We start from the raw sequence: 23,914 nt of genomic DNA, 5'->3' as shown, positions 1-23,914 counted from the left end.
TGAAGAAGCCCAAAGCTAGACTAAAGCCTGAAACTGAGTGCTTCTATTGCAAAGGAAATGGTCACTGGAAGCAGAAATGCTCTGAATATTTGGTGGATAAGAAGGATGGCAAAGTGAACAAGGGTATGTTTGATATACAGGTTATTAATGTGTACCTTACTAGTGTTTATAGTAGCCCCTGGGTATTTGATACTTGTTCGGTTGTTAAAAATTAATAACTCAAAACAGGAGTTACAGAATAAACAGAGACTAGTTTAGGGTGAAGTGACGATGTGTGTTGGAAGTGGTTCCAAGATTGATATGATCATCATCGCACACTCCCTATACTTTCGGGATTAGTGTTAAACCTAAATAAATGTTATTTGGCGTTTGCGTTGAGCATGAATATGATTTGATCATGTTTATTGCAATATAGTTATTCATTTAAAGTTAGAGAATAATTGTTGTTCTGTTTACATGAATAAAACCTTCAATGGTCATACACCCAATGAAAATAGTTTGTTGGATCTCGATCGTAGTGATACACATATTCATAATATTGTTGCCAAAAGATGCAAAGTTGATAATGATAGTGCAACTTATTTGTGGCACTGCCATTTGGGTCATATCGGTGTAAAGCGCATGAAGTAACTCCATAAAGATGGATTTTTGGAATCACTTGGTTATGAATCATTTGATTCTTGCGACCATGCCTTTTGGGCAAGATGACTAAAACTCTGTTCTCCGGAACAATGGGGTACTGACTTGTTGGAAATAATACATACCAATGTATACGGTCCAATGAGTGTTGATGCTCATGGCGGGTATCGTTATTTTCTGACCTTCACAGATGATTTGAGCAGATATGAGTATATCTACTTGATGAAACATAAGTCTGAAACATTTGAAAAGTTCAAAGAATTTCAGAGTGAAGTGGAAAATCATCGTAACAAGAAAATAAAGTTTCTACGATTTGATTGTGGAGATGAATATTTGAGTTACGAGTTTGGTATTCATTTGAGGGTACGTGGACAACACTCTCCCCTCTTATTGCTATGCATCACCATGATCTTGCGTGTGCATAGGATTTTTTTTGAAATTACTACGTTCCCCAACAGTGGCATCCGAGCCTGGTTTTATGTGTAGATGTTATATGCACGAGTAGAACACAAGTGAGTTGTGGGCGATACAAGTCATACTGCTTATCAGCATGTCATACTTTGGTTTGGCGGTATTGTTGGATGAAGCGTCCTGGACCAACATTACACGCACGCGTACGCGAGGCTGGTTCTACCGACGTGCTTTGCACATAGGTGGCTGGTGGGTGTCAGTTTCTCCAACTTTAGTTGAACCAAGTGTGGCTACACCCGGTCCTTGAGAAGGTTAAAACAACACTAACTTGACGAAATATCATTGTGGGTTTGATGCGTAGGTAAGAACAGTTCTTGCTCAGCCCGTAGCAGCCACGTAAAACTTGCAACAACAAAGTAGAGGACATCTAACTTGTTTTTGCAGGGCATGTTGTGATGTGATATGGTCAAGACATGATGCTAAATTTTATTGTATGAGATGATCATGTTTTGTAACAGAGTTATCGGCAACTGGCAGGAGCCATATGGTTGTCGCTTCATTTTATGCAATGCAATCGCCCTGTAATTGCTTTACTTTATCACTAAGCGATAGCGATAGTTGTAGAAGCAATAGTTGGCGAGACGACAACGATGCTACGATGGAGATCAAGGAGTCACGCCGGTGACGATGGTGATCATGATGGTGCTTCGGAGATGGAGATCACAAGCACAAGATGATGATGACCATATCATATCACTTATATTGATTGCATGTGATGTTTATCCTTTATGCATCTTATTTTGCTTTGATTGGCGGTAGCATTATAAGATGATCTCTCACTAAATTTCAAAGTATAAGTGTTCTCCCTGAGTATGCACCGTTGCAAAGTTCTTCGTGCCGAGACACCACGTGATGATCGGGTGTGATAAGCTCTATGTTCAAATACAACGGGTGTAAGACAGTTTTACACATGCAGAATACTCAGGTTAAACTTGACGAGCCTAGCATATGCAGATATGGCCTCGGAATACTGAGACCGAAAGGTTGAGCGTGAATCATATAGTAGATATGATCAACATAGTGATGTTCACCATTGAAAACTACTCCATCTCACGTGATGATCGGACATGGTTTAGTTGATTTGGATCACCGTGATCACTTAGATGATTAGAGAGATGTCTATCTAAGTGGGAGTTCTTAAGTAATATGATTAATTGAACTTTAATTTATCATGAACTTAGTCCTGATAGTATTTTGCAAATAATGTTGTAGATCAATAGCTCGCGTTGTTGAATCCCTATGTTTTATATGTGTTCCTAGAGAAAACTAAGTTGAAAGATGATAGTAGCAATAATGCGGACTGGGTCCGTGATTTGAGGTGTATCCTCATTGTTGCACAAAAGAATTATGTCCTTGATGCACCGCTAGGTGAATGACCTATTGCAGGAGCAGATGTAGACGTGATGAACGTTTGGCTAGCTCAATATGATGACTACTTGATAGTTTAGTGCACCATGCTTAATGTCTTAGAATCGGGACTTCAAAGACGTTTTGAACGTCATGGACCATATGAGATGTTCCAGGAGTTGAAGTTAATATTTCAAGCAAATACCCGAGTTGAGAGATATGAAGTCTCCAACAAGTTCTATATCTAAAAGATTGAGGAGAATAGCTCAACCAGTGAGCATGTGCTCAGATTGTCTGGGTACTACAATCGCTTGAATTAAGTGGGAGTTAATCTTCCAGATAAGATAGTGATTGACAGAGTTCTCTAGTCACCATCACCAAGTTAGTATAACTTCGTGATGAACTATAATATGCAAGGGATGACGAAAATGAATCCCAAGCTCTTCGTGATGCTGAAATCGACGAATGTAGAAATCAAGAAAAAGCATCAAAGTGTTGATGATTGACAAGACCACTAGTTTCAAGAAAAGAGCAAAAGGAAAGAAAGGGAACTTCATGTAGAATGGCAAGTAAGTTATCACTTCCGTAAAGAAGCCCAAAGCTAGACTAAAGCCTGAAACTGAGTGCTTCTATTGCAAAGGAAATGGTCACTGGAAGCAGAAATGCTCTGAATATTTGGTGGATAAGAAGGATGGCAAAGTGAACAAGGGTATATTTGATATACAGGTTATTAATGTGTGCCTTACTAGTGTTTATAGTAGCCCCTGGGTATTTGATACTTGTTCGGTTGCTAAAAATTAGTAACTCGAAACAGGAGTTACAGAATAAACAGAGACTAGTCTAGGGTGAAGTGACGATGTGTGTTGGAAGTGGTTCCAAGATTGATATGATCATCATCGCACACTCCCTATACTTTCGGGATTAGTGTTAAACCTAAATAAATGTTATTTGGCGTTTGCGTTGAGCATGAATATGATTTGATCATGTTTATTGCAATATAGTTATTCATTTAAAGTTAGAGAATAATTGTTGTTCTGTTTACATGAATAAAACCTTCAATGGTCATACACCCAATGAAAATAGTTTGTTGGATCTCGATCGTAGTGATACACATATTCATAATATTGTTGCCAAAAGATGCAAAGTTGATAATGATAGTGCAACTTATTTGTGGCACTGCCATTTGGGTCATATCGGTGTAAAGCGCATGAAGTAACTCCATAAAGATGGATTTTTGGAATCACTTGGTTATGAATCATTTGATGCTTGCGACCATGCCTTTTGGGCAAGACGACTAAAACTTTGTTCTCTGGAACAATGGAACGAGGTACTGACTTGTTGGAAATAATACATACCGATGTATACGGTCCAATGAGTCTTGATGCTCATGGCGGGTATCATTATTTTCTAACCTTCACAGATGATTTGAGCAGATATGAGTATATCTACTTGATGAAACATAAGTCTGAAACATTTGAAAAGTTCAAAGAATTTCAGAGTGAAGTGGAAAATCATCGTAACAAGAAAATAAAGTTTCTACGATTTGATTGTGGAGATGAATATTTGAGTTACGAGTTTGGTCTTCATTTGAAACAATGGAAATGGTATTCATTTGACCACAATGTAATAGTGTGCCCGAACGTCGTAATCGTACTTTACTAGATATGGTGCAATCTATGATGTCTCTTACTGATTTACCACTATTGTTTTGGGGTTATGCATTAGAGATAGCTACATTCACTTTAAATAGGGCACCATCTAAATCCGTTGAGACGACACCGTATGAACTATGGTTTAGCAATAAACCTAAGTTGTTGTTTCTTAAAGTTTGGAGTTGTGATGCTTATGTGAAAAAGTTTCAACCTGATAAGCTCGAACCCAAATCGGAGAAATGCGTCTTCATAGGATACCCAAAGGAGACTGTTGGGTACACCTTCTAATCACAGATCCGAAGGCAAAATATTCGTTACTAAGAATGGATCCTTCTGGAGAAGGAGTTTCTCTCGAAAGAAGTGAGTGGGAGGAAAGTACAGCTTGATAAGGTAATTGTACCTTCTCCCGAATTGGAAAGTAGTTCATAACAGAAATCAGTTCTAGTGATTCCTACACCAATTAGTGAGGAAGCTAATGATGATGATCATGAAACTTCAGATTAAGTTACTACAGAACCTCGTAGGTCTTCCAAAGTACAATCCGCACCAGAGTGGTATGGTAATCCTGTTCTGGAAGTCATGTTACTAGACCATGATGAAACCTACGAACTATGAGGAAGTGACGGTGAGCCCAGATTCCGCGAAATGGCTTGAGGCCATGAAATCTGAGATGGGATCCATGTATGAAAACAAAGTGTGGACTTTGGTGGAGTTGCCCGATGATCGGCAAGCCATATTGTATAAATGGATCTTCAAGAGGGAGACAGACGCTGATAGTAGTGCTACTATCTACAAAGCTCGACTTGTCGCAAAAAGTTTTTTGACAAGTTCAAGGTGTTGAATACGATGCGATTTTATCACTCGTATCGATGCTTAAGTCTGTTCGAATCATGTTAGCAATTGCCACATTTTATGAAATCTGGCAAATGGATGTCAAAACTCCATTTCTTAATGGATTTATTAAAGAAGAGTTGTATATGATGCAACCAGAAGGTTTTGTCAACCCTAAAGGTTCTAACAAAGTGTGCAAGCTCCAGCGATCCATTTATGGACTAGTGCAAGCCCCTCGGAGTTGGAATAAACGCTTTGATAGTGAGATCAAGCATATGGTTTTATACAGACTTTTGGAGAAGCCTGTATTTACAAGAAAGTGAGTGGGAGCTCTGTAGCATTTCTGATATTATATGTGGACGACAAATTGTTGATTGGAAATAATATAGAATTTCTAGATAGCATAAAAGGATCCTTGAATAAAAGTTTTTCAATAAAAGACCTCGTTGAAGCTACTTGCACATTGAGCATCAAGATCTATAGAGATAGATCAAGACGCTTGATAAGATTTTTTTCAATGAGTACATACCTTGATAAGATTTTTGAAGTAATTCAAAATGGAACAGTCAAAGAAGGAGTTCTTGACTTTGTTGCAAGGTGTGAAGTTGAGTAAGACTCAAAACCCGACTGTGGAAGAAAATAGAAAGAGAATGAAAAGGCATTCCCTATGCCTCAGACATAGGTTCTATAAAGTATGCTATGCTGTGTACCAGACCTATTGTATACTTTGCTCTGAGTTTGGCAAGGGAGTACAATTTTGATCTAAGAGTAGATCACTGGACAGTGGTCAAGAATATCCTTAGTGAGGACTAAGGAAATATTTCTCGATTATGGAGGTGATAAAAGAGCCCGTCGTAAAGAGTTACATCGGTGCAAGCTTTTACACTGATCCTGATGACTCTTAGTCTCAGTCCGGATACATATTGAAAGTGGGAGCAATTAGCTAGAGTAGCTCCGTGCAGAGCATTATAGACATAGAATATTTGCAAAATACATACGGCTCTGAATGTGACAGACCCGTTGACTAAACTTCTCTCACGAGCAAAACATGATCATACCTTAGTACTCTTTGGGTGTTAATCACATAGCGATGTGAACTAGATTATTGACTCAAGTAAACCCTTTGGGTGTTGATCACATGACGATGTGAACTATGGGTATTAATCACATACAGATGTGAATATTGGTGTTAAATCACATGGCGATGTGAACTAGATTATTGATTCTAGTGCAAGTGGGAGACCGAAGGAAATATTCCCTAGAGGCAATAATAAAGTTATTATTTATTTCCTTATTTCATGATAAATGTTTATTATTCATGCTATAATTGCATTAACCGGAAACATAATACATGTGTGAATACATAGACAAACATAGTGTCACTAGTATGCCTCTACTTGACTAGCTCATTAATCAAAGATGGTTATGTTTCCTAACCATAGACATGTGTTGTCATTTGATTAATGGGATCACATCATTAGAAGAATGATGTGATTGACATGACCCATTCCGTTAGCCTAGCACTTGATCATTTAGTATACTGCTATTGCTTTCTTCATGACTTGTACATGTTCCTATGACTATGAGATTATGCAATTCCCGTGTACCGGAGGAACACTTTGTGTGCTACCAAACGTCACAACATAATTGAGTGATTATAAAGGTGCTCTACAGGTGTCTCCGAAGGTACTTGTTCAGTTGGCGTATTTCGAGATTAGGATTTGTCACTACGATTGTCGGAGAGGTATCTCTGGGCCCTCTTGGTAATGCACATCAATATAAGCCTTGCAAGCAATGTGACTAATGAGTTAGTTGTGGGATGATGCATTACATAACAAGTAAAGGGACTTGCCAGTAACGATATTGAACTAGGTATTGAGATACCGACGATCGAATCTCGGGCAAGTAACATACCTATGATAAAGGGAACAACGTATGTTGTTATGCGGTTTGACTGATAAAGATCTTCGTAGAATATATGGGAGCCAATATGAGCATCTAGGTTCCGCTATTGGTTATTGACCGGAGATGTGTCTCGGTCATGTCTACATAGTTCTCGAACCCGTAGGGTCCGCACATTTAATGTTCGGCGACGATTTATAGTATGAGTTATGTGTTTTGATGTACCTAAGGTAGTTCGGAGTCCCGGATGAGATCGGGGACATGATGAGGAGTCTCGAAATGGTTGAGACATAAAGATTGATATATTGGATGACTATATTCGAACGCCGGATGAGTTCCGGGGGTCACCGGATAATTATCGGAGTGCCGGGGGGTTATCGGAATCCCCGGGGGGACTATTGGGCCTACGTGGGCCATAGGGAAGAGGGGAGGCAGCCCACAAGGGGCAGCTGCATCCTCTCCCTATAGGGGGTCCGAATTGGACTAGGGAGGGGGCGTGCCCCCCCTTTCCTTCTCCTTTCCCTCTCCTTCCTTCCCCCTTCCTCCTCCTAGTTGGACTACGAAAAGGGGGAGTCCTACTCCTACTAGGAAGAGGACTCCTCCCCCTCGTTGGTGTGCCCCAAAGCTGGCTGGCCTCCCCCCTTGCTCATTTATATATGGGGGCAGGTGGGCACCCCAAAGACACACAAGTTGATCAGTTGATCTCTCCCAGACGTGTGTGGTGCCCCCCTCCACCATATTCTACCTCGGTAATATCATAGCGGTGCTTAGGTGAAGCCCTGCGTCGGTAGCATCATAAACACCGTCATCACAGCGTCGTGCTGACGGAACTCTCCCGCAAAGCTCTGCTAGATCGGAGTTCATGGGACGTCATCGAGATGAACGTGTGCTGAACTCGGAGGTGCCGTACGTTCGGTACTTGGATCGGTCGGATCATGAAGACATACGACTACATAGACCGCGTTGTGCTAAAGCTTCCGCTTTCAGTCTATGAGGGTACGTGGACAACACTCTCCCCTCTTGTTGCTATGCATCACCATGATCTTGCGTGTGCGTAGGATTTTTTTTTGAAATTACTACGTTCCCCAACATTCTTAACAACATATAGTTCATTGAACTAATGCTCTTTAAAGATGATCATTTCAGAAAGTTCAATGATTGGCATGGCATGGACTAGAGATGTGGACCCCTCAAAATGCAAAGGACATATATTGGCAACAAGCTCAAGACTCTACATTTTCCATTTTAGTGATCCAAGATCACATTGAGTCTATAGGAAAGCCTATACTATTAAAAGGGGATGAGGTGTTGCTTATGGGCTTACTTGCTCAAAATGCTTAGTGATATGCTCCAAAACCCTCAACCACTTTCTCACATCCACATATGTCCTAAACCTAAAAGTCAAATTTGGCCCATAGATTTGATCTATCTGTCGCCACGGAGTTTCATTTGACATAGCCACTGCCACAAACCCTACTTACTTCAGTCTCACCGATAGGGATCTCTGTCTCACCGAGATGGGATTGCAAACTCCATGTTTCCTTTTTATAACATTTCGTCTCACCGATATGAGCAAATTGGTCCCACCGAGTCTGCATTGCAAACTTCCTTTTCGTAACACTTCAGTTCCACCGAAGTGAGCGAATCGGTCCCACTGAGTTTGATTGACCAACCCTCTATGTGCCTATTGCTGAAATTGGTCCCATCGAGCTTATGCAATCGGTCACACCGAGATTGCGTTATGCCCTAACCCTAGCACATCGGTCTCACCGAGATAACTAAGTCGGTCCCACCAAAAACTCTAACGTTCATATTTTGACCTGAATTGGTCTAACCGAGTTTTATGATTCGGTCCCACCGAGTTTGGGAATCTGTGTGTAATGGTTAGAATTTGTGTGGAGGCTATATATACCGCTCCACCCATTCTTCATTCGTGAGGAGACCCATCAGAACATACCTACACTTCCACTACTCATTTTCTGAGAGAGAACCACCTACTCATGTGTTGAGACCAAGATATTCCAATCCTACTGATGTCTACTACGCAACCTTCTCCTTGTAGACGTTGTTGGGCCTCCAAGTGCAGAGGTTTGTAGGACAGTAGCAAATTTCCCTCAAGTGGATGACCTAAGGTTTATCAATTTGTGGGAGGCGTAGGATGAATATCGTCTCTCTCAAACAACCCTGTAACCAAATAACAAAGAGTCTCTTGTGTCCCCAATACACCTAATACAATGGTAAATTGTATAGGTGCACTAGTTTGGGCGAAGAGATGGTGATACAAGTGCAATATGGATGATAGATATAGGTTTTTGTAATCTGAATTATAAAAACAGCAAGGTAAATAATGATAAAAGTGAGCGTAAACGGTATTGCAATGCTAGGAAACAAGGCCTAGGGTTCATACTTTCACTAGTGCAAGTTCTCTCAACAATAATAACATAACTGGATCATATAACTATCCCTCAACATGCAACAAAGAGTCACTCCAAAGTCACTAATAGCGGAGAGCAAATGAAGAGATTATGGTAGGGTACGAAACCACCTCAAAGTTATTCTTTCTGATCGATCTATTCAAGAGTCCGTAGTAAAATAACATGAAGCTATTCTTTCCATTCGATCTATCCTAGAGTTCGTACTATAATAACACCTTAAGACACAAATCAACCAAAACCCTAATGTCACCTAGATACCCCAATGTCACCTTAAGTATCCGTGGGTATGATTATACGATATGCATCACACAATCTCAGATTCATCTATTCAACCAACACAAAGTACTTCAAGGAGTGCCCCAAAGTTTCTACCGGAGAGTCAGGACGAAACATGTGCCAACCCCTATGCATAAGTTCATTGAACCCGCAAGTTGGTCACCAAAACATACATCAAGTAGATCACGTGAATATCCTATTGTCACCACAGATAAGCACGGCAAGACATACATCAGGTGTTCTCAAATCCTTAAAGAATCAATTTGATAAGATAACTTCAAAGGGAAAACTCAACCATTACAAGAGAGTAGAGGGGGAGAAACATCATAAGATCCAACTATAATAGCAAAGATCGCGATAACTCAAGATCTAATCACCTCAAGAACACGAGAGAGAGAGAGAGAGAGATCAAACACATAGCTACTGGTACATACCCTCAGCCCCGAGGGTGAACTACTCCCTCCTCATCATGGAGAGCGCCAGGATGATGAAGATGGCCACCGGTGAGGGATCCCCCCTTCGGCAGGGTGCGGGGACAGGGTCCCGATTGGTTTTTGGTGGCTACAGTGGCTTGCAGTGGCGGAACTCCTGATCTATTGTGCTCCCTGATGTTTTAAGGGTATATGGAAATATATAGGCAAAAGAAGTCGGTCAGGGGAGCCACGAGGGGCCCACGAGGGTGGGGGGCGCACCCATGGGGGTAGGGCGCGCCTCCCTGCCTCGTGGATTCCCCGTTTCTTCCCTTACGTGCACTCCAAGTCCCCTGGATTGCTTCCGTTCAAAAAATAACTCTCCCGAAGGTTTTATTCCGTTTGGACTCCATTTGACATTCCTTTTCTTTGAAACACTGAAATAGGCAAGAAATCAGCAATATGCGCTAGGCCTCCGGTTAATAGGTTAGTCCCAAAAATAATATAAAAGTGCTTAATATAGCCCATAAACATCCAAAACAGATAATAATATAGCATGAATGATTCATAAATTATGGATACGCTGGAGACGTATCACCTACCACAAGAATCTTGATCTCTAGCCTTCCCCAAGTTGCTTTCCACACAAATCATCTTTCCACCCTAGCCAAATATATGAGAGAGAGTTGAGTGTTGGGGAGACTATCATTTGAAGCACAAGAGCAAGGAATTCATCATCAACACACTATCTATTACGTTTTGGAGAGTGGTGTCTCCTAGATTGGTTAGGTGTCACTTGGGAGCCCCCGTCAAGATTGTGGAGTTGAACCAAGGAGTTTGTAAGGGCAAGGAGATTGCCTACTCTGTGAAGATCTACCCTAGTGAGGCAAGTCCTTCATGGGCGATGGCCATGGTGGGATAGACAAGGTTGCTTCTTCGTGGACCCTTCGTGGGTGGAGCCCTCTGTGGACTCGCGAAATCGTTACTCTTCATGGGTTGAAGTCCCCATCAACATGGATGTACGATAGCACCACCTATCGGAACCACGCCTAGAATCTCCGTGTCAACATTGCATTTGCTCCCTCCAAACTCCTCCCATTTACTTTTTTGCAAGATGCATGCTTTACTTTCTGTTGCCCATATACTCTTTGCATGCTTGCTTGAATTGTATTAACATTGCTTGACTTGTGCTAAGTTGCTAAAATCTGCCAAGAACTAAAATTGGGAAAAGGTTACGTTTTATTTGGTCAAGTTGTCTAATCACCCCCCTCTAGACATAATTTCCATCCTACAAGTGGTATCAGAGCTTTGGTCTCCATTTTCCTTGATTTCCATAGCTTTGGTGATCACAGCCTTGGTTTCACAACCTAGGAGAGTATGGCGTCTAGCGAGGGAAATTACCACTGTCGAGGTCCTTACTTTGATGGTACTAATTTTGCTAGTTGGAAACATAAGATGAAAATGCATATTCTTGGACATAACCCCACTGTTTGGGCTATTGTGTGTATTGGTTTGCAAGGTGAATTCTTTGATGGTAGAGAACCAAACCGTGAAGCTACCGCGGAAGAATTGAAGATGTTGCGATACAATGCTTAAGCTTGCGATATCCTCTTCAACGGATTGTGCCCCGGATAATTCATCAAATTTAGCCATCTTGAGAATGCGAAGGAAAGTTGGGATACTTTGATTGACATGCACGAAGGTACCAACTCCGTCAAGGAATCCAAGTTGGATGTGCTTCAAAGTCAACTTGACAAGTTCAAAATGAAGGATGGTGAAGGTGTCGCTGAAATGTACTCTAGGCTTGCTCTCATCACAAATGAGATTCCCGGCTTAGGAAGTGAAGAGATGACCGACAAATTCATCATCAAGAAGATCTTGAGAGACTTGGATGGAAAATATGATACCGTGTGCACTTTGATCCAAATGATGCCAAATTACAAAGATCTCAAGCCTATCGAAGTCATTGGAAGAATTGTTGCTCATGAGATGTCACTCAAGGACAAAGAGGAGCTTCACAACAAATCTAGTGGTGCTTACAAAGCCTCATGTGATGCTCCTACACCATCAAATTAGAAACAAGCCTTCAATGAAGAATTGAGCTTAATGGTGAAGAACTTCAACAAATTCTACAAGAGTAGAAGCAAGGAAAGAAGTTCCAAATCAAGGTCCTACAATGACAAAAGATCTTCTAGTCATGAGCGAAATTGCTACAATTGTGGAAGACCCGGACACTACTCCAATGAGTGTACGACTCCCTACAAAATAAGAGAAGACTCACCTAAAAGGAGAAGCAAAAGGGAAGAATCACCTCAAAGAGAGAGAAGGAGTAGAGATGATCGCTATGAACGAAGAACCTCTCGAAGAAGCAAGGATTCAGAAAGGAAGGACAAGTCATCAAGGATCTACACAAAACGAAGACATCAATCTCATGTTGGTGAATGGGTATCCGGTTCTGACTCCGACCACCAGTCCGAGAGAAGTTATCACTCCGGCTCCGAATATACTCAAGATGAAGGTGTTGCTGGTCTACTTGTGTCAACCAACTCCTATGATATATTTGACTCACCAAATGAAGGAATTGGACGATGCTTCATGGCTAAAGGCCCCAAGGTATCACACCCCGAGTATGTTAATTTCAATAGTGATGAAGATGATTTGCTAGGTGATGATGTTTTACTTGTTGACAACTCTAGTGATGAATACTATGATGAAACGTCAATTAGTCATGTTAATCAAGATAAAAAGAATGACGATGAGAAGAAGGAAATTGAGAGTCTAACTAAAGAACTAAACACTCTTAAGTTAGCTCATGAAACTAGTTTAGAAGATCATTGAGAACTTTTAAAAACTCATGAGAAGTTACGCTTCGAAAAGCTCAATCTTGAGAAAGAGCATGGGTTCTTAAAGTCCATCAATGATGATCTTCGGAAGAAAAGTTCTTCTTACATTGCCAAGCGTTTACTCTTGTCTACTTACATGCCACAAGTAAAATCTAGCAACAAGAACAAGAAAGATTCTTCTTCTAGTAGTAACAATAATCATGCTAAATCCAATATTGTTGCTTCTAGTAGTTCTCTTGATTCCACTAATGACTCTCTTAGCCAAGTTACACTTGAGCAAGAAAATAGCTTATTGAAGGGAATTATAGAGAAAGGTGTTTACAAAAGCCTTGCCAGAAGTAAGCAATTTGAGGAAATTATATGCAAGCAAGGAAGGCAGCGGAAGAATCAAGGTGTTGGTTTAACGAAAGTTCAATGCCAATGGAGTTGAGTGGGAAGAAGATCAATACCCCAAGACGAAGTTTGTTCCTCAACAAGAGAAGTATGACCCTACTTCCTTCAAGGGGACACAAGCTCAAGATGATCTTCCACCATAAGACCACAAGCTAAAAGGAAAGGACAAGCTTCAAGAGGAGATTGATGCATTTGAAGATGCTCCGATGGCCTTGGTCAAGTGGGTTCCCAACACTACATCAAGTTCTACTTCATCAAGTACATCTACAACCCCAAGGATTCCCATCAAGATGATGTGTATCCTGAAGAAGAAGAACTAGAGAGTTCTTGAGGGTGACTCTGCCAACATACTTCACTCATATTCATTTTGGCAAGGACAAGTACAAATAACTTCCACATCTTACACTAGTTCAAGGAGTCACAAACCCTCATGTTGGTAAGACAAGGGACAAGGTAACCTAATGCTATCATGGAAATCATCATGTGTGTGCTTCACTCTATGTCTATGGATATCCTTGTTTGTTCCTTGTGGGACTAACCCATGTAGGTATTGAAAGTGCAACTCACTCCAATGGATTGCTTCAAATGATCTACATCAACAATGAGCATCCACATCTTCGATATCTACGCGAAGTCATCATCGACAAAACCCAAGGTTAGTTCATCCCTCTTAGGGGGGATATCACATCTAGGGGGAACTTTACTCTAAGAATTGAGCTAAAGCAACTCTAATGGTGTGAACACAACAATGCTTTATGTAAAAGTGGTAACCCCACTTGTGCTTAAACGATGAGTATGACCTATGATCAAATGTTCTCATTTGATTCCTAAGTCAATATACTCATATATAGATGACCTAGTCATCGCCAATTGCTTGAGAGATGCTAGAGTTATTGTGAATGCTTTGCCACATATTTCATTTGCTATTTTATTGTCTGAGCATGTTGATTGCATGTTTTTCTCATTTGAGGACATCCATTTGTTTCTTTGATTGTTTGGATTTTCTTGTTTTTGCCAAATGGATGGACAAGAATGCCTAAGAACTCCCTCTAGCTATCTATGCTTTTCTCTTCTCAAACTCTATTCATGCTACATCACAAAGTTTGATCTAAGTCAAATTCAAACTGTTTGTGTGAGGAGCACTCGGAGTCCCGTTTTGTCCTAGACTTAAAACTTCCAAAACCTCTCTGTGTATTTCGGTCTGACCGATCCCTCCATTTCAGTCACACTGAGTTCACTAGGTTGATCAAGTTTTCAATCTCGGTGCAACCGATTAGAAATTTTCGGTCTCAACGAGGTGTAGTAACCTCTTGCGATTCTGCATCTCGGTGCCACCAAGTTGTTCCACTCGGTCACACCGACAGTGCTAGGATATATATACCGTCGGGTCAGAGTTTGGAAATTTCTCCAAAACCTCTTCGCCCGCGCGTGTCCTGCTCTACCGCCTGGGTCTCCAGATCGTCTTCTCGTCGCCAGCGACCTCCTGCCATTGGTCTCCGCCATCGTCAATGGAAATCCTCCCCTCCGTTGCCGCCGTAGCAAGCTCATCGCCAAGCTAGGGTATGAGCTCAACTCCTAGTTCTTTCTTTCAACTCCGATTCCTAGCACAAGGGCAATGCCAAGTTTCTTTCCAAGTATGAGATTGATCTATCCACAAAAATCATCCTCTAGATTAGATTTGAGTTGAAAATTTAGGGTTAGGTTTCCGCCGGACTCATCTCGGACCGGCCGAATTGTAGGAATCGGTCACACCAATTTGGCTTAAGCCAATGCACAAGTGATTTTTGGTCTGACCAAAAGTTGCAAATTGGTGTAACCAATACCACGAATTTGTGAAACCCTAGCAAACTCGGAGTCACCGAACTGTGTTTCGGTCTGACCGATTCCACATGTTTAGACTCCAAAGTTGCTTCGGTGTCACTGAGTTTTACAAATCGGTAGCTTCGAAATGCTTCCTGTAGAAAACTTAAACTAAGTTTTTGACTCATTCTTCTTGCAAAAACTCTGCACTTTCTGATGCTCATCTCTATCTCATCTACAACTATTCACAGGGTCAGTTCTCAGTTTGCTGTGCAGAATGTCTGATCAAAGTGACAGTAAAAACAAGTCAGAGGAGCAGATGGACTTGAGTGAGGGCACTAGTTCCTCTAGAATCTATGATGAAGGTAGCAGGATCACTACAAGCAACCAGCCTAAGGCTCAGACTAGGCAGAGAAAGAAGAAAACATCAGACTCTGAAAATGAAGACTTTGAGATTGAGGAAGTCAGATCAAAGAAGAAAGTGCGAAAGAAAGAATATGGTGATGCTGCTTCCACCAAGCCAGGAAAGAATGTGAAGGCCCCTGCCAAGAAAGTTACTATGTCTAAGGCCAGGGGAGCAACTCAAAAGACCATGACATTCACACTTGAGCAAATATCAGGTGAAGAAGGCAAGAAGAGAGTCAGGAAAACCACTGCTAGAGTGCTTGGAAATCCATCTATGAGGAGAGACTCTGCTAGTGAGGAGGAAGAGGAAGAAGAGGTTGCTGCACAAGCACCTCCAGCCAAGTCTCAAAAGCTGATGGGGGGATGCCATCAAGTCTGGGGTAGCTCCAGCTCAAGCCACCAAGACAGCTCCAAAGAGAAGCACCAGGAACATACCTGCAATAGAGAAGAACAAGGACCAAGTGCTTAAAGCTGCAGAAGATGCTGAAGCCCTAGTGCTTAGAAAGCTCAAACCTAAGATTCAAGACCATAATGACAGTCACCCAGTAGCTGAAAACATGAAGGAGAGAAAGGATGCAGGTCTCAGGAGATGGAGACAAGCAGATCCATATGTTGTGAGGAGGAGGACTGTAGTGGACTACAGGTTCCACACCAAAGAGGAACAAGATTTTTATGAGACAGTTTTGCTGGACAAGAAGCCCATTGTAAGTGACATGAGATGGATCGATTGGAAATACATAGATGCAAATGCAGATCATTTCCCAAGAGTGCATGATAGCTTCAAGTACAATGGCGTTGATGACTTTGTTGGTCAAGAGTTGACAAAGTGGATGAGCTCATTATGAAATTCTACTCAACAACTCATTTTTATCCTGATGGAAGGATTGTGTGGATGACTGAAGGTCAGAGGCACCAATCTACAGTTGATGAGTGGGCCAAGCTCATAAATGCACCTGAAGAAGAAGAGAATGCCATTGATGTCTGTGCTGAGAAGAAGAAGGATCATAACTCCATGGCCAATATGTATAAGGAAATTCCAGATAAGGCATTGGGAACACATATGTTTTTTTGAAAGATCCAGCATCGCTGGCATTTTATTGCTAATAGCAGGAAGCAGCGGAAAACAACAAGGTGACGAAGGTCCTAGGACCAGATCCGAAGATCAAAGAAAAAGAAAAGGAAAGAAATAACTACAACCCTAATAGATGCAACACATCACTCCATACAATCCATACTAGGCAACGCAGCTCTGACTCCGACGGTGAACTACTAAGGAAGCTAGGCTGGGGTGGCATCACGGAGGATCACCGAACGAGCCATCTGTCATGCGTCATCATATACCACCGGCCCCCACCGTGGCTTGGAGTTCACAGGAACAGGCAGTTGAGGCACACCCATAGACACACTAGAGAAGAAGAGCCGACTACCACGACCAAGGCCACGCCTCTGACATTGCTCACTGCCGTCATCGTTGCCACAGAAACCATCGTGCGCATCCAGTTGTAGGAAGCACCAAAGGGATCAAAGTATTCAAGACGGTGCCCTAAAAAGGGGAACGACGTTGAAGACGACGCCACTGCCCCATCCCGCAGCAGGATCTGGATTTTCATCCGAAGGACTTGATCCGGGAGATCTGGCTGTGTGATTCCCGACGACGCCTTCAAGAAGGATAGCGACGCCCATAGGCACCGTCGTCGCCAGCCAGCCAGCACCGGCCAGGCTTTCACCCGGGGCAGCCACTCCCATGCAGCAGGTCGAGGTCGACCTTGTGCCTCCACCGAACTGCGCACCCCCCACATAGCAAGCATGCCACCACTATGCGGGGCCACCACCAAGCCTCCCGACGGCGGGCCTGTAGAGACCATAGCGGGTCCTGCACCCTGCATCCAACCACGGCCGAAGCCTCTCTGCTCCAGCACCGCCCGCGCTCGCCCGCTGTGCAGCCTCGGACCTCCTCCACTACGCACTACAGCCCCGCACCTAGCCTCCAGCCTGGACGGGGCCAGATCTGGTCGGCCGTCCGCAACCTCGCGCCTCGCCTCACCACCGCCAGCCCCAACATGATCGCCAGATTCGCAGCCATCCGCTGCATCCCTGGCCACCAGCTAGCCGGATCCGCAAGTGCCCGCCACACCACCACCAAGGGTGCTCGCCACGGCAGCGAGCCACCCGCACCCGCCCGGCCACTCAAGGACCTAGTAGCACTGCACCTCCCCTCCGACTCAAGCACCGGCGACTGCGCCAGATCACCGCAGCCCTGCGTCGTCTCCTTGTGCCCGCCCACCCGTTCAAGGGCCCGTGTAGCACCACAGCTCCTCTCCGCCATGTCCACCAGCGGCAGCGTCAGATCCGCGCAGCCCCGCGCCCGCCATGGCGTCGGAACCTTGCGAGCTCGCCCCACTCGCACTCCTCCGTGCACCTCGCTGTGCCGAGCTCCAGTTCCTGCCAGATCGAGCCGCCCGCGCCGCTCGAGCCTGCGCGGAAGGGACCAACGGCCCTGCTGCCGCCGATGCTACACGAGCTTTGCCCGGCTATGCACATCGGCGGCGGTGAGGAGAGCAGGTGTCGTGGGTGGGCTCTCGGCGGTGGCTGGATTTTTCCTCTCCCGAGCCGCCCGCGGGAGCAGCGTCAGAGAGGCTCTTGCTGGGGAAAAGGCGTCACCCAAACACACAAGTTTGGGTGAGTCTACTACTTGTTGTCTGGTTTGGCCACCATAAACACCATATTGAGGCACACTCTATTGCCCAAATCTGGAGATCATAGGATGATCAAATGCCATTCCATCAACTTGTTATAGCTATTTGATGTTGTGCCACAAAAGTTCAAGGTTATGAGCTTGATTGTTGAGACAATCAAGAGGAAAACAGCTGACCAGAAAAGATCATGTGGGTATGCACCACACATTCAGATGTTGATAAATCCCAAGATGAAAAAGGGAGTGTATCTGTTGGACAAAGAACATCTTCCTTTGTTGCCTGACTTTGAGCAACAGAGTTGTCATGGATCCTAAAGATCCCACTTCAATTGAAGCTCATGAGAAGAAGAAAGCCAAAGCAGAGAAAGCAGCAAAGATGCCCACTGCTGCAGAAGCTTCAGAAGTATTTCTCAAGTCAAAGCATGACCAGCTTGGATATCTGATTCAAGCAACCTGGAGGATAGAGAAAGGACTGGCCACGCTCAATCAGAACCAAGAGAGCTTGGAGAGGATCATTGAGACAAAATTCTATGATCTGGACTTTAAAGTGACTGAGACACAGACAACAGTTGAAGAGATCAAGGAAGAAGAAGAGGAGAGGAAGGGCAAAGTGATACGTCTCCAACATATCTATAATTTTTTATTGTTCCATGCTATTATATTACCCGTTTTGGATGTTTATGAGCTTTACTATACACTTTTATATCATTTTTGGGACTAACCTACTAACCGGAGGCCCAGCCCAAATCGCTGATTTTTTTTGCCTATTTCAGTGTTTCAAAGAAAAGGAATATCAAACGGAGTCCAAACGGAATGAAACCTTCGGGAATGATCTTTTTGTAACAAACGCAATCCAGGAGACTTGGAGTGGACGTCAAGAAGCAGCCGAGGTGGCCACGAGGGTGCAGGGCGCGCCGTAGGGGGGTGGGCGCGCCCCCCACCCTCGTGGGCCCCTCGTGGCTCCACCGACCTACTTCTTCCTCCTATATATACCTACGTACCCTAAAAACATTAGGGAGCACCACGAAACCCTATTTCCACCGCCGCAACCTTCTGTACCCATGAGATCCCATCTTGGGGCCTTTTTCGGCGCTCTGCCGGAGGGGGAATCGATCACGGAGGGCCTCTACATCATCGCCAAGGCCTCTCCGATGAGTTGTGCGTAGTTTACCACAAACCTTCGAGTCCATAGTTATTAGCTAGATGGCTTCTTCTCTCTCTTTGAATCTCAATACAAAGTTCTCCTTGATCTTCTTGGAGATCTATTCGATGTAACTCTTTTTGCGGTGTGTTTGTCGAGATCCGATGAATTGTGGGTTTATGATCAAGTTTATCTATGAGAAATATTTGAATCTCCTTTGAATTATTTTATGTAGATTGGTTATATTTGCAAGTCTCTTCGAATTATCAGTTTGGTTTGGCCTACTAGATTGATCTTTCTTGCGATGGGAGAAGTGCTTAGCTTTGGGTTCAATCTTGCGTTGTCCTTTCCCAGTGACAGCAGGGGCAGCAGGGCACGTATTGTATTGTTGCCATCGAGGATAAAAAGATGGGGTTTATATCATATTTCTTGAGTTTATCCCTCTACATCATGTCATCTTGCCTAATGCGTTACTCTGTTCTTATGAACTTAATACTCTAGATGCATGCTGGATAGCGGTCGATGTGTGGAGTAATAGTAGTAGATGCAGGCAGGAGTCGGTCTACTTGTCGCGGACGTGATGCCTATATACATGATCATGCCTAGATATTCTCATAACTATGCACTTTTCTATCAATTGCTCGACAGTAATTTGTTCACCCACCATAATACTTATGCTATCTTGAGAGAAGCCACTAGTGAAACTTATGGCCCCCGGGTCTATTTTCTATCATATAAGTTCCCAATCTACTTTATTTTGCAATCTTTGCTTTCCAATCTATATCATAAAAATACCAAAAATATTTATCTTATCTTATTATCTCTATCAGATCTCACCTTCGTAAGTGACCGTAAAGGGATTGAGAACCCCTTTATCGCGTTGGTTGCGAGGTTCTTGTTTGTTTGTGTAGGTACGAGGGACTTGCGTGAAGCCTCCTACTGGATTGATACCTTGGTTCTCAAAACTGAGGGAAATACTTACGCTACTTTGCTGCATCACCCTTTCCTCTTCAAGGGAAAACCAACGCAGTGCTCAAGAGGTAGCAAGAAGGATTTCTGGCGCCGTTGCCGGGGAGGTCTTCGCTCAAGTCAAGACATACCAAGTACTCATCACAAACTCATCTACCTCGCATTACATTATTTTCCATTTGCCTCTCGTTTTCCTCTCCCCCACTTCACCCTTGCCGTTTTATTTGCCCTCTCTTTTCCGTTCGCCTCTTTTTACAGTTTGCCTTCCCTTTACCATGGCTGAATCGAAAAGAGCTAAGGGTTCTCTCTAGGGTTTTAGTACTTTGGATAGTCCCTCTGTCCTCTCTAAACTCATAAATAATGATGCTATGGAAAGACCTACCGGGGTTATCAATGAAAGTTTCAATAATTGCAATGAAGATGACTCTAGAATTTTTCGTTATTTACTTGATGAGACTTTAAAAGATGCTTGGGATAGGCTATTAAGGATTCGAACTAGCTATGTGCCACAATATCAAATTGAGATATACCTAAGAAGCTTTTATGTTGGCTTACCCTCTTCGTTTAAGAAAGTTTAGATTCTATTTTTGAAGTAGGTTTTCTTGAGGGGGATGCTATAGATACCTATGAAAAAAATGAAAACTATATTTGGGCACCCTATGAATGATAAAGTTGAATCCACCACCCTCTTATGCTTTTATCAAAACAAAATTATCAAAGAGATGAAGGCTAGCTTAGATGCAAATTTCCGTAACGTCCTTCATCTTTATTCCTCCATTAATGGCAATGTGCTTTCCCAAAATAGAAGGATAAATGCTATAGATAAGAAATTTTCTCTTTTCTTTCCAAATACCAAAGATGGCAATACTTAGATCTATTCTCGCTTTTATGCCTAGCTAGGGCGTTAAACGATAGCGCTTGTTGGGAGGCAACCCAATTTTATTTTTGTTCCTTGATTTTTTCTTTTGTTTAGTAATAAATAAATCATCTAGCTTATGTTTAGATGTGGTTTTATGTTTTAATTAGTGTTTGTGCCAAGTAGAACCTATAGGATAACCTACGGTGATAGTTAATTTGATCTTGCTAAAAAACAGAAACTTTTGTGCGCACGAGAATAATTTTAATAAATCACAGAAACATGATTTTTAGTTTATTCTTTTTGCAGTAGATCAATAGACAAATTTCCCAGGACTTCCTATTTGTGTAGGATGTTTAGAGTTCCATAAGTATTCGAAAGTTACAGATTGCTACAGACTGTTCTGTTTTTGACAGATTCTGTTTTTCGTGTGTTGTTTGCTTATTTTGATGAATCTATGGCTAGTATCGGGGGATATGAACCATAGAGAAGTTGGAATACAGTATTTTTAACACCAATATAGATAACGAATGAGTTCATTACAGTACCTTAAGTGGTGGTTTTTCTTTCTTGCACTAACAGAGCTTATGAGATTTCCTGTTGAGTTTTGTGTTGTGAAGTTTTCAAGTTTTGGGTAAAGATTTGATGGACTATGGAATAAGGAGTGCCAAGAGCCTAAGCTTGGGTATGACCATGGCACCCAAATATAATTCAAGGATAACCAAAAGCCTAAGCTTGGAGATGCACCAGAAGGCATCCCCTCTCTCGTCTTCGTCTATCGGTAACTTTACTTGGAGCTATATTTTTATTCACCACATGATATGTGTTTTGCTTGGAGCGTCTTGTATGATATGAGTCTTTGATTTTTAGTTTACCACAATCATCCTTGCTGTACACACCTTTTGGGAGATACACACATGATTCGGGATTTATTATACTCTACGTGCTTCACTTATATCTTTTGAGCTAGGCAATTTTGCTCTAGTGCTTCACTTATATCTTTTAGAGCACGGCGGTGGTTTTATTTTGTAGAAATTATTGATCTCTCATGCCTCACTTATATTATTTTGATATTCTTTTAGAACAGCATGGTATTTTCTATGGTTATAAATTTGGTCCTATAATGATGGGCATCCAAGTTGGGTATAATAAAAACTATCATAGAAAGTGAATTGGATGCTATGATCAATTTGATGCTTGATAATTGTTTTGAGATGTAAAGATTAGAGTCATGCTAGTTGGGTAATTATGAAATTGAGAAATACTTATGTTAAAGTTGGCAAGTCCTGTAGCATGCACGTATGGTAAAAGTTGTGTAACAAATTTGTAGCATGGGGTGCTCTTTTGATTGCCTTCCTTATGAGTGGAGGTCGGGATCGCGCGATGGTTAACTCCTACCAACCCTTCCCCTAGGACCATGCATAGTAGTACTTTGCTTTGAGGGCTAATAAAGTTTTGCAATAAGTATATATATGAGTTCTTTATGACTAATGTAAGACCATGGATTTTATGCACTCTTACCCTTCCATCATTGCTAGCCTCTACGGTACCGTGCATTGCCCTGTCTCACCTTGAGAGTTGGTGCAAACTTCGCTGGTGCATCCAAACCCCGTGATACGATACACTCTATCACACATAAACCTCCTTATATCTTCCTCAAAACAGCCACCATACCTATTATGGCATTTCCATAGCCATTCCGAGATATATTGCCATGCAACTTTCCACCGTTCCATTTATTATGACATGTTCCATCTTTGTCATATTGCTTTTGCATGATCATGTAGCTGACATCGTATTTGTGGCAAAGCCACCTCCATAATTTTCATACAAGTCGCTCTTGATTCAGTGCATATCCCGGTACACCGCCAGAGGCATTCATATAGAGTCATATTTTGTTCTAGTATCAAATTGTAACCCATGAGTTGTAAGTAAATAGAAGTGTGATGATCACCATTATTAGAGAATTGTCCCTTGAAAAGAAAGGCCAAAAAAAGAGAAAGGCCAAAAAAGGCCAAATAAAAAAAGGAAGGCCCAAAAAAGGGGGACAATGTTACTATCTTTTTCCACACTTGTGCTTCAAAGTAGCACCATGATCTTCATGATAGAGAGTCTCCTATGTTGTCACTTTCATATACTAGTGGGAATTTTTCTTTATAGAACTTGGCATGTATATTCCAACGATGGGCTTCCTCAAAGTGCCCTAGGTATTCGTGAGCAAGCAAGTTGGATGCACACCCACTTAGTTTCTTTTGTTGAGCTTTCATACATTTATAGCTCTAGTGCATCTGTTGCATGGCAATCCCTACTCCTCATGTTGACATCAATTGATGGGCATCTCAATAGCCCATTGATTAGCCTTGCCAATGTGAGACTTTATCCTTTTTTGTCTTCTCCACACAACCTCCATCATCATATTCTATTCCACCCATAGTGCTATATCCATGGCTCACGCTCATGTATTGCGTGAGAGTTGAAAAAAGCTGAAGCGCGTTAAAAAGTATGAACCAATTGCTTGGCTGAAACCGGGGTTGTGCATGATGGGAGTATTTTGTGTGACGAAAATGAAGCATAGCCTAACTATATGATTTTGTAGGGATAAGCTTTCTTTGGCCATGATATTTTGAGAAGACATGATTGCTTTGTTAGTATGCTTGAAGTATTATTGCTCTTATGTCAATATGAACTTTTATATTGAATTATTTGGATCCGAACATTCATGCCACAATAAAGAAAATTACATTGAGAAATATGCCAGGTAGCATTCCACATCAAAAATTCTGTTTTTATCATTTACCTACTCGAGGACGAGCAAGAATTAAGCTTGGGGATTGTAGGATCGGAAGTAT

Source organism: Triticum dicoccoides, chromosome 3B (genome assembly GCF_002162155.2).
Source record: "Triticum dicoccoides isolate Atlit2015 ecotype Zavitan chromosome 3B, WEW_v2.0, whole genome shotgun sequence".
In the NCBI taxonomy this organism is placed as follows: domain Eukaryota; kingdom Viridiplantae; phylum Streptophyta; class Magnoliopsida; order Poales; family Poaceae; genus Triticum; species Triticum dicoccoides.
The sequence above is the reverse complement of the archived record's forward strand: the minus strand, read 5'-3'. Positions refer to the sequence as shown.